This window comes from Condylostylus longicornis, unplaced genomic scaffold (assembly GCF_029603195.1).
Source record: "Condylostylus longicornis isolate FDR11 unplaced genomic scaffold, ASM2960319v2 ptg000836l, whole genome shotgun sequence".
Lineage (NCBI taxonomy): Eukaryota > Metazoa > Arthropoda > Insecta > Diptera > Dolichopodidae > Condylostylus > Condylostylus longicornis.
Genome location: NW_026578779.1, coordinates 10,055 through 21,509, shown reverse-complemented (window position 1 = coordinate 21,509; position 11,455 = coordinate 10,055). Strand labels below are relative to the sequence as shown.

Genomic DNA, 11,455 nt, shown 5'->3' with positions numbered 1-11,455 from the left:
TTGGGCTGTTCTATTCTCGAGCAGAGCAATGCACGCAGCTGTCTGTAAAGGAGTATGACTCTTCTCTGTAAGGGCATCAACAACACAATTTTTGCTAGATCAACTTCGGTTGTGTGCCAACTATGTTTCATAGAAGTTTTTAAGAACAAACACATAACTTTCGAGAGCCGTTTGAGTGGCGTAATTTGGTCGGTCCTGAATGTCGTACGCTCATATACTGTTTGACGTTGAGAAGATAGCAGCCGTGCAAAATATCCCAGAGCTAGAGGTGGTTCTCCTAAACTCAAACTTACCTGGTTGGGAATGGCCTAGCTCCTCCATTGGGCTGTTCTATTCTCGAGCAGAGCAATGCACCCAGCTGTCTGTAAAGGAGTATGACTCTTCTTTGTAAGGGCATCAACAACACAATTTTTGCTAGATCAACTTCGGTTGTGTGCCAACTATGTTTCATAGAAGTTTTTAAGAACAAACACATAAGTTTCGAGAGCCGTTTGAGTGGCGTAATTTGGTCGGTCCTGAATGTCGTACGCTCATATACTGTTTGACGTTGAGAAGATAGCAGCCGTGCAAAATATCCCAGAGCTAGAGGTGGTTCTCCTAAACTCAAACTTACCTGGTTGGGAATGGCCTAGCTCCTCCATTGGGCTGTTCTATTCTCGAGCAGAGCAATGCACCTAGCTGTCTGTAAAGGAGTATGACTCTTCTTTGTAAGGGCATCAACAACACAATTTTTGCTAGATCAACTTCGGTTGTGTGCCAACTATGTTTCATAGAAGTTTTTAAGAACAAACACATAAGTTTCGAGAGCCGTTTGAGTGGCGTAATTTGGTCGGTCCTGAATGTCGTACGCTCATATACTGTTTGACGTTGAGAAGATAGCAGCCGTGCAAAATATCCCAGAGCTAGAGGTGGTTCTCCTAAACTCAAACTTACCTGGTTGGGAATGGCCTAGCTCCTCCATTGGGCTGTTCTATTCTCGAGCAGAGCAATGCACCCAGCTGTCTGTAAAGGAGTATGACTCTTCTTTGTAAGGGCATCAACAACACAATTTTTGCTAGAGGCGCATCAACTTCGGTTGTGTGCCAACTATGTTTCATAGAAGTTTTTAAGAACAAACACATAAGTTTCGAGAGCCGTTTGAGTGGCGTAATTTGGTCGGTCCTGAATGTCGTACGCTCATATACTGTTTGACGTTGAGAAGATAGCAGCCGTGCAAAATATCCCAGAGCTGTAGGTGGTTCTCCTAAACTCAAACTTACCTGGTTGGGAATGGCCTAGCTCCTCCATTGGGCTGTTCTATTCTCGAGCAGAGCAATGCACCCAGCTGTCTGTAAAGGAGTATGACTCTTCTCTGTAAGGGCATCAACAACACAATTTTTGCTAGATCAACTTCGGTTGTGTGCCAACTATGTTTCATAGAAGTTTTTAAGAACAAACACATAACTTTCGAGAGCCGTTTGAGTGGAGTAATTTGGTCGGTCCTGAATGTCGTACGCTCATATACTGTTTGACGTTGAGAAGATAGCAGCCGTGCAAAATATCCCAGAGCTGTAGGTGGTTCTCCTAAACTCAAACTTACCTGGTTGGGAATGGCCTAGCTCCTCCATTGGGCTGTTCTATTCTCGAGCAGAGCAATGCACCCAGCTGTCTGTAAAGGAGTATGACTCTTCTTTGTAAGGGCATCAACAACACAATTTTTGCTAGAGGCGCATCAACTTCGGTTGTGTGCCAACTATGTTTCATAGAAGTTTTTAAGAACAAACACATAACTTTCGAGAGCCGTTTGAGTGGCGTAATCTGGTCGGTCCTGAATGTCATACGCTCATATACTGTTTGACGTTGAGAAGATAGCAGCCGTGCAAAATATCCCAGAGCTGTAGGTGGTTCTCCTAAACTCAAACTTACCTGGTTGGGAATGGCCTAGCTCCTCCATTGGGCTGTTCTATTCTCGATCAGAGCAATGCACCCAGCTGTCTGTAAAGGAGTATGACTCTTCTCTGTAAGGGCATCAACAACACAATTTTTGCTAGATCAACTTCGGTTGTGTGCCAACTATGTTTCATAGAAGTTTTTAAGAACAAACACATAACTTTCGAGAGCCGTTTGAGTGGCGTAATTTGGTCGGTCCTGAATGTCGTACGCTCATATACTGTTTGACGTTGAGAAAATAGCAGCCGTGCAAAATATCCCAGAGCTGTAGGTGGTTCTCCTAAACTCAAACTTACCTGGTTGGGAATGGCCTAGCTCCTCCATTGGGCTGTTCTATTCTCGAGCAGAGCAATGCACCCAGCTGTCTGTAAAGGAGTATGACTCTTCTTTGTAAGGGCATCAACAACACAATTTTTGCTAGAGGCGCATCAACTTCGGTTGTGTGCCAACTATGTTTCATAGAAGTTTTTAAGAACAAACACATAACTTTCGAGAGCCGTTTGAGTGGCGTAATCTGGTCGGTCCTGAATGTCATTGATGTGTTCGAAGATACCCTGTTGTGAAGTTGAACTAGAATCACTGTTTAATCCTAGATTATAATTTAATTTATCTCCGTTGCGAGAATTGTGGAACTCAGTGTGAGTAAGTGGTCGTGATTGATTTCACTTGGTGTACGTTGATCTATCTCAGTGTAAACTGTTGATTGATTGATCTCTGTGTGAGTGTAAATTGTTGATTTCACTTTGTGTACGTTGATTGATTTCTGTGCAAATTGTTGATTGATCTCACTTGTTGATTGATCTCACTTGTTGATTGATCTTCATCCCTGTACATGACCTTTGCAGAAGAAGCCACCAAATCGATAACCATCATGACAAGTGGGAACATTACCAGCTCTCCCATATTAATGAACGACATCAAGTCATAAGTCCACAACACGGAAATAACATCAAGTCGTAAGTCCATAACACGGATTTGATTTCTTTGCAGCTACGTTACGTATCGCGCTCACGACCATCACCATCGAATGGACGTGGCTTCGCCTGATGCGTCTCAATCACTCTGCAAGGCACAAGCACTTCAACATTGGCATTCTCGACACGAGCGACTTACGCATTTCCTTCGAGGCTAGAGGACCTGCGTGACCCTAACTACAAGTGTGCACCCACTACAGTCAGCGCGTAGTCTCAAATAACGCAAAATGGAGCATCGACGTTACGCTGACCACTTTGACGTTGAAAGCGAGGGAACACCACCCCCTTCAAATTCTGTAGACGAGCCTCGCTCCTCCACTACCGAAGTCATCGTCTCATGCTTCCTACGCCTTGTTTCACCAGCTCAAGTCATGCATCCACGCGGCAGCAAAATCTCGCTTAAGACCTTTATACCGGCAACGGTTAACCGATCTGTGGATGACTCTCCGCAGTCAACAATTCCAGGTGGTGCTAGTCGACGAGACTGCTCTTCAACAGGGGACCAATTAAGTCTTCAATCGCATCATCAGTGACATCGGGGCGGGAATCTGTAAGCAAGCAGACAACGGTTAAAGTAGCATTACGGATAACAAATAGTTCACAACTAGAAGGGTTCAGTGTGAATAAACCAATAAAGCAAATATGAAGCTCAATATCAATGTAATGGAGCGAGCAATTGCATTGAATATGAGAACATGACGAAGAGATGTGTGAAGCTGGATGGGAATGTGTCTAAGCGCAGTGGCTAGAAACCATAGCAACGAGTGAGAAGAATGGAGTGGGTGGATCAGAAGGATTGAAACAAAGCATGTAGACAGCGACTCTAGAATATGACAAAACAATACCTTCGGTGCCAACTGGAACACGCGTATCTGAAAAATAGAAATAAACATGAAGAAAAGATCCCAAAAACATTCAAGTGACCGACTAAGCAAAGCTTCAATGCAACAACGACAGCTCATACAGACAAGAACGCGAAACCCACTTCGCAAAGTGACGATGTTTCATTCTTGCGCTCCGTTGTGTCATCGAGTTACGGTTATATAATGAAGAAGTTTTATTGGGGTGAATAATGTTTTCAAACAAACCAAACCAAAATCGAACATCGTGTACTTTGAGCTTCAACTCCACACCACAAAGAAAAACAATTCTGACTGAGCTTTGTATCTATGAGAGTCTCCGTTGAACAATTTGGGTTGCAGATATTTGTATTATGGGACGCATCACCACTTGACTTGGTGTGTAGAGCCCCTCCCCCAGCCTTGCCGACGTCCGTAGTTCGCACCCGATCCCCAAAAAAGCCACCGCTACGTACACCGAACGAATAAATCACTTGAAGTGACGCGAATATACTATCTAGCGGGATTCCAATACACCAGCTGAAGCGTCCTTTCGCTGATCTCATTTCCTCAGTGGTTTTTTTTCTGTTGCAGGATGTGTCATTGCTCTTCCCCCCCAGGAACTTGAGAAAGTGGTGGCACACCTCAGGGACGTTTCAGGTTGGATTCCTTGCTATTCTTATGAAGGTTCTGGGTGTAGAGATTTGCCGTCATGCAGTCGAGACATCTTCCTATGACGTTGGCGGATTAGAAGGTATATGAGCTTGATACATTAGAAAGGCTCCCCCTGTCGCTGCTGCAGCTGTTCAAAAATTAGGAGAAAGTGGGCACCTAGATCATCGATCATAGCAAGAGAGTGAGGTAAGAATGTTTTGAATACAAGTCTCCATCCACGATCCATGAATGACGAGCTGAATCGATTGATGTCCACCATGGAGGCAACTTGGATGAACAAAAAGAACTGATTTGTTGTTCTTGTTAAAATCAGACGCGAATTAACAAAATTGGAGGCAAGGAAACAACGACGAAATTGGAATCGATGCTCCATAAAATTCGTTTTAACCGATTCGCAACGAAAGATCTTCGAACTTGGAAGATCAATACCGGAGCACTTGAGTCGCTCCTATCACGTAATCTGTGGGAGGTGTTACTGATCGGCTAGTTTTGACTTGATAAGTCTTGTACACCCAATCTATTCGAAAGAATATTGTTCGACTGCGTTATCCATGAAATGATGAACCGAGGATTCGCCGGATTAATCGGTATTTCCTTCTTTTGAAAAAAAAACCTTTTCTTTATCGGATCTGTCGTCACATGACCATCTCGTTTTCTTTGGAGAAGGGAAAGAGCGTGTTGCCTGACTCGGGTTGACGTCTGCTTTTCTCATTAAGCAGAAACCGTATTAGCGTCTTCACACAGCGACGGAGTCAAGCACTAATTTCAGTGAGTCGCCTGATCTGAGTTGTTGAAATTCGTTGTAGTTTTCATCAACAGAACAAATTAAGTTTATCTTTAAAAAGTGTCATCCGCCCCAGTTGATGTTTGCGAGCTCGCGTCCTTTGGAGTCCAATTCAAAGGTTAATTAATTATGAAACATCAGGGACTGTTGAATTTTTGGAGGATAGTGGGATGTCTGAAAGCGTCGAACGCTAGGATCTGTGTTTCTAGTTCTTCTGCCTCAACAATCGTCGTATCAGTTTCCTTTCTGATATTCCAAAACAGAAAGGAACTCCGATCTTGAGAAGGAGGCAGAGCCACAGCTTGAGAGTTGATGAATCTCATTCCAATAAATCCTGGAGATTTTCCCAATTGAAGGAACCAAACGTGTCTGCACCTATCTTTCATTGTCTCCATCCTCTTTCATTACCTCCATCCTCTTCCATTACCTCCATCCTCTTCCTTATCGAAATTAGCAACAACGAATTAATCTTCAGGTTTGAGTCCGAATTGCCGATATGACGTAGCATATGAAATTGTGATCGTAATGGATTAGAAACGATTTCAGTCACCACTGTCGGAACAGATTTCAGTTTAAGAGGATCTCGGCCCTTTGAAATTCCAATTCTCAGTTCTCACAACCACTAAAAAGGACCCAGCCCTATCTTCATCGCCCAAGGTATCGAAGGATAAACTTCCTGAAAGAAAGATGAGGGAAGAATAGCCAGCTCACCGTGACTGAATGTAAGAAGGGTTGTGCCAGCTTTCACAAGAGTCCATGGAGCGGAAGAGAAACGTGAATTGGAAACCATGATGTAACAGCAGCAGGAAGACCCGCGAAAGGCTGTTGAATTGTGAATAGCTTTGAGTGAAAATCACTTCGTGCTGGCAGAAAGTTTTTTAATCAAACTGTTCTTGTACTAGTAATTCTGGAGCCTCTCTCGCGTGTGTAGTCAAGTAGGAACATCAGTCATCCTGTCCCATGAATTCAATTTTACACTTCTGTGTTCTTCATCTGATTTTGATCTGGTCCAGCCCCTAAACCCCTGAACGCTCAACTTTTGTCCAAGTGTCGAGTTGGCATAAGTCTTTGAACTAACGAAGCATCAGACCACTTGAACCATTCCAGTCTTACATGCTTGCCGGTGCTACTTCCTGTCAGGCCTTCCCGGACACCCAGAAAATGTCGAAGCCACGTGCAGTCTTGAGAATTGCAGCCTTGGCAGGGCCATTTTTGGTTGGACAGCAACTTTCTTCTTTCTCCGATGAGCGTTTAAATTCGCCAGGTGAAGAGTGTCTCAATGCAGAGCTCTTGCCGCAGATTCGGAAGATGTTCTCAAGGAATAAGAGCATTTGCTCTTTGGACGACAAGGAACGGATGGGTTTCAGGTAGCACGTTTTCAAATTTCAGACGTGTTGCTTTCAGGAGGAGGTTCAAAGAGCTTTGTGAAGCGAATATTGGAAGGCAAGAGGCAGCAGACAAGAAGAAACGCCTTGCAGCGCTCATATCAGAGACGGCAAGGATGAGGGCATGGACTGACGATCAATGCTGTTCATCAGTTGCTTGTTTGATGAAGGAGGGAGAGTTTGATACAGCCTTATCGTTGCTGCAGAAGTTTCCTCAGTTTCGAGTCATGAAAACTGGAGTCAAAGGAGACGCTGAGTGTCACATCCCGTGCCTGGTTGCTCAGGGACTGGCGCTTCACCGGCAGAAGCTTATCAGAAGCCACGACCTGCAGAGTGCGATTCCTGGTCGAGATAGCAGTAAGATTGCAGTACCACGCAACATTCAGAATAAAGCTTGTGAAATTCTGCGTCTCGCGTTCGAGTCCAGCAAGACCACATTCAATCAAAGAGAGGTGGCGAAAGCCCAGAATATCCTGCGAAACTTCAACGAGGAGGCTGCAGCTGCACGAAGTGCCAATGCGTTCTTTGTGCACGACCTTCACGCATATGGAGTACTTGCTTCAAAAAAGTGAAAAAGGGCTAGTCAAAAAATGACTATTTTTGAATGAAGCGATGTCTTTTTGATTTTTTAAATCTCACCACACCAAACAAGTTCCAGACGTTGAACTAATGAGATTAGCGTATGGATTGAATGTGGCAGAGGAAAGGCTTTGGGTGTCCAGCGGAAAGAGCGCTTCAATGATTGGGTCAAGCAGTCCTCCGCTGGTTTGAGAACCACTGGGTGAAGGCGGATGGGCGCAGGAGAAGCTCTTTTTGAAGTCAGCACTATTTGCTAAAACACCCGATACCCTTATGTATTCAGGGGCGTGGGGGTCCTGATTGAGAATCCTGCAAAATAGAGATTTAGGAATTGATGACTTCGCTTGTACGGGCCCTTATAATGGAGGGAATATTGAAATCCTACTTGAATAAGCGGCTCTCCTTGAGGGTCTTACACCAGAGCTGGATACAAAAAATTAATTAATAGAAATTGAGTTTGTAGTTACCTGAACGAAAGACGTGAAAAAGAGTTGTGCTGGGGTTGTATCTTGAAGAAGGGCAGCGTCTGAGTATTTTCCTTGATCAAAAAAATCCGGGAGTAAACGTTTGATAGCCCTGGAGTAAGCATGATGGATGATTCCAGAAATGATTACAGAATTGTAGAACTCACAGATAGGAAAGCTTGATTCCACCATTATCTGCGATATTTTCACCAACAGTCATTTTGCCAGAAATCGGAACATCTTCAAGAGATGGTAGCGTCCCTTCAAGTGATGGTCGATGAAGCATCAAGGCATACTGGCTGTATTGATTTGCCACACACTGAGCTGCTTTATCGAACGCAGCAGAACTTTCGGGCGTCCACCAATCAACGAGTCTTCCGTTTTGTCGAACTGGCGTCCCTGATCGTCAAACCCATGAGTGAGTTCATGGCCTATTAAAAATCCCAAAGCACCGTAGCTGATGATCTGAAAGTAGCAGAAGAAAAAGTCTGTGATTGTTGGAGAGAATCATCCCTTCACTTGTTTGACATATGTTTCTTCCTTCGAGTCTGCGCTTGTCCACATCCAGAGAAACGGAGGTTGAAGAATTGCAAGAGGAAGAAGGATCTGAGTGACACAACAACATTGATTGTTTGATCCATTCATTAGAAAAATGGACGTTCATGATCACCATTCTCGCTTACACTGTTCGTATTGGGGCAGTAATACGCATTAACATCATGTGGAAGCACCGAGGACCAATCATCGATATCATGGGGGAGTCCAACACTCAGAAGCGATCGACGTTTCTAGAAGAAAGGCATTGGGAGTTAGAAGAGGTCATAAAGCAGCACAGAGCAGTTAAGTCAGCGATGGAGAACCAACGATAACGAATTCTAGGGATGTCACATCCATGTAACTTGTGACCGTCAATACGGAGTGCATTTCAAACATCAACGCGATCATCCAATTTGCTGAATTCTCAGCTCACCATCTGCTGAAGTAGATGGACGTGAAGTTCTAAAGTACTCTGAAAATCATGACGAGGCTCGCCGTAAAAGCTGAAAAAAAACATTTCAGATGAGACGCGCTAGAACGTACTTTGCGAAATATGAAAAAGGAGTTGTGAGCCAATTTGGCATCCCATTTTTGAATTGCATTTCTTTAAGTTTGAGACGAGCAGAACATCTGTCAAATTTTCAGTGATCGCTCATCAAAGACAACAAACACACTTAGAGGTTTCGTCCATCCATGCAACGTTCTTAATCACTTCTGCGAACGACGTTTTCAATGATTCAACCTGGAGCACACAATCGCAATGGTTTGTTCCTCCAGAGGGATTGTTCTAAAGCGGAAGCTGTCCTGGCCAGCTGGTGATTACTTCAAAGGCACTGGATGAGTCGATTAATGGTTACTATCAACTCACAATTTCCTCAGCAATTAATCTGCGTTGTTCAACCGATTTGGCGGCGTTCACAAACCGACGGCTCAGAACCTGCAACTCTTGGGTGACGAAGACTCTCTCAGGACACACGTACCCATCCGAGATTCTCTGATGCCAAACCAACGCAGGTTTTCCAGCGTGCCTTTGGCGACACACCAATCTTCTGTTGGAATCTCGTGAAGAGCTCTCGATACTCCGTAGGCAAAACATTAGCGACACTGGGGACAACAATAGAACGATCAATAACCAAAAATATTTAAGCGCTTCGAGGTTCACCTTCTGATCGTTCTTAGAAGTAAATAATCTTGAATTGCTCCCCACGACCATTTCTCCCCGATGAGGAGTGGCAGTTGCTTCAGTAAGGAAACGTTATCGATGATGACTTCAGTCATGTTGGATGTTTGATGATCAATCAGCGCAAGAAATGGCTGCAAAACGACATTCATGTCCAAAGTGTCTTTGAACAAAGTCTGGAGCTCCTGAGGGAAAAATTGAGTGAAAATTGTGGAACACGAATATAAAGTGAAAATTGAGGAACGAATGAAGTGAAAATTTCGTTGCAATAAAGACTCCGAATGGGCTCTTGTTTGGAACGAATAATAGAGTCGTGATATACAGAAGACTTACAATTAATGTTATTCGGTGAGACGTTGATCGGAAATCGCGGTGTTGTTCCGGCGTTAATGTAACGCGCTTGATGTCTTTCTCGATTTCGAGAACAGCAATTGCACGCGTTCGTGTCACACTCCTTAACAGTTCTAATTGATGCGCTTGAGCTTGGATCAAATCAGTCGTAAATGTTATGAGTAGATCTGTGAGATGGTCGATGTAGGCGTCGATTGTGTCACTTTGCTCATACTGGTGGAATTGTAAAGAGAGTCCATCATTCATTAAGTGGAAAGAGACACGCGCTTCGGCGTCGAAGATATCGGGAGCCCCGGAGAGCGTTGGGAAAAAAGTTGCAACGCCGAAGGCATGCGTGACGGATGCGATTCGAGAAGAGAGAAGGAGTTTCTTCTCTTCCGCTGTAAAACGCGATTCTTCCAACGCGCGTTTGGGACTCTTCGCATGACTCAATAGAAAAGGAGTTTTTGATTTCATCAAGTGGATCAGAGTTGAAATGTTGGAATCTTCACTCACACATCCCTCGTAATAGCAGCTGAGCATGTTGTCGTAGCCATCCTCAATATCCTCAGAATGGGATTTGCATTTCGTTTCCTCGAGCAATTTACGCAGTTGATATTTGGTTTCATTTTTCACCGGAGAAAAAACTCGGAGACCACTCATTTTCATCATAAGGGATTTCAAACGATCGAATCCAACTGCCACACCCGAACAAATACGGGTTCTAATACATACAAGGACACAAGGACAATTCATACAAGGACACAAGGACACAAGGACAATACATACAAGGACGAAAGGACAATTCATACAAGGACACAAGGACAAATCCATACAAGGACAAATTCATACAAGGACACAAGGACAATCCATAGGACAATCCATACAAGACAATACGTGTGGGGAAATGGACGGATCCTTACGTCGCAAGGTTGAACTCCATGGTCGATAAATGAATTGATCAAATTTGAAAATAGATTGCATTGTGGAGTCGCACATAACGGTGAGGAGTTGATCGAAGGGAGTTCAAAAATGAGAAAGATGTTCAAAGGAAGAACTTTCATATATGTCAAAACTAATACCCAAAAATGGATTTGAGGGTTGCTTGACACAGCAAAACAGAAGAAAAAATATTGTATTCAGCAAGAAAAATTGTTGCTGAGATTATTTAATGGATGAGAACAATTTCGATGATTTTCTTCCCTTAGCAAGACGATCACGATGCAGTTGAGCTGTTTGTGCCAACGCCGCATGAGCTTCAGTGATGCGGGAAATATAAGCAACTGGTAACAAGTAGCAATCTCCAGACTCTTCATATCCGACCTAGAAACAACCAGAATATACAAAATGAACTGCTCCCATCACTCATTTGCACTAATTTAATTGAATTGTTGTCCCTTACAGCCTCAAGTACAAGAAGTCCCGACTTAAATTGTCCCGCGCGTTTTTGAAAATTTGCATTGCTCTTGCGAATAATACGCTTCGCTTCATCAAATGGATTGCAAAGAATGGTCTCCATCAATTTCAATAAAGATCGCAAAGTATCAGGGAGGGAATCAGGTGGAATCTGGAAGCAACAATGAGGTCAAATTGAGCAAATAGAAATCATAAATTTAACAATTGAAAGGCTTGCGGAAGCACTTCAGAGAACACCGTCAAACTTTCTGATCCTACTGACGAAACGCTTACTTCGCCCTCAAGTTTCCATATTGCAGCGATGACGTCACAAGGAAACAAATCCGATTCAGGGACGGTGAATTGCACTGAAGCGAGAAAAGG

At 43.7% G+C, this 11,455-nt stretch overlaps 3 non-coding genes across 3 annotated transcripts; all 3 read left to right on the top strand.

The window, feature by feature from the left end:
* The first annotated feature begins 925 nt into the window (after positions 1–925).
* LOC129618364 (U1 spliceosomal RNA) lies at positions 926–1,086 on the top strand. Its single transcript, XR_008697787.1, has one exon. It is a non-coding gene; the product is annotated as a U1 spliceosomal RNA (small nuclear RNA).
* Positions 1,087–1,571: 485 nt separating this feature from the next.
* On the top strand, positions 1,572–1,732 carry LOC129618363 (U1 spliceosomal RNA). The gene has a single exon (XR_008697786.1). It is a non-coding gene; the product is annotated as a U1 spliceosomal RNA (small nuclear RNA).
* Positions 1,733–2,217: 485 nt separating this feature from the next.
* Positions 2,218–2,378, top strand: LOC129618362 (U1 spliceosomal RNA). Its single transcript, XR_008697785.1, has one exon. It is a non-coding gene; the product is annotated as a U1 spliceosomal RNA (small nuclear RNA).
* The last annotated feature ends 9,077 nt before the right edge of the window (positions 2,379–11,455 follow it).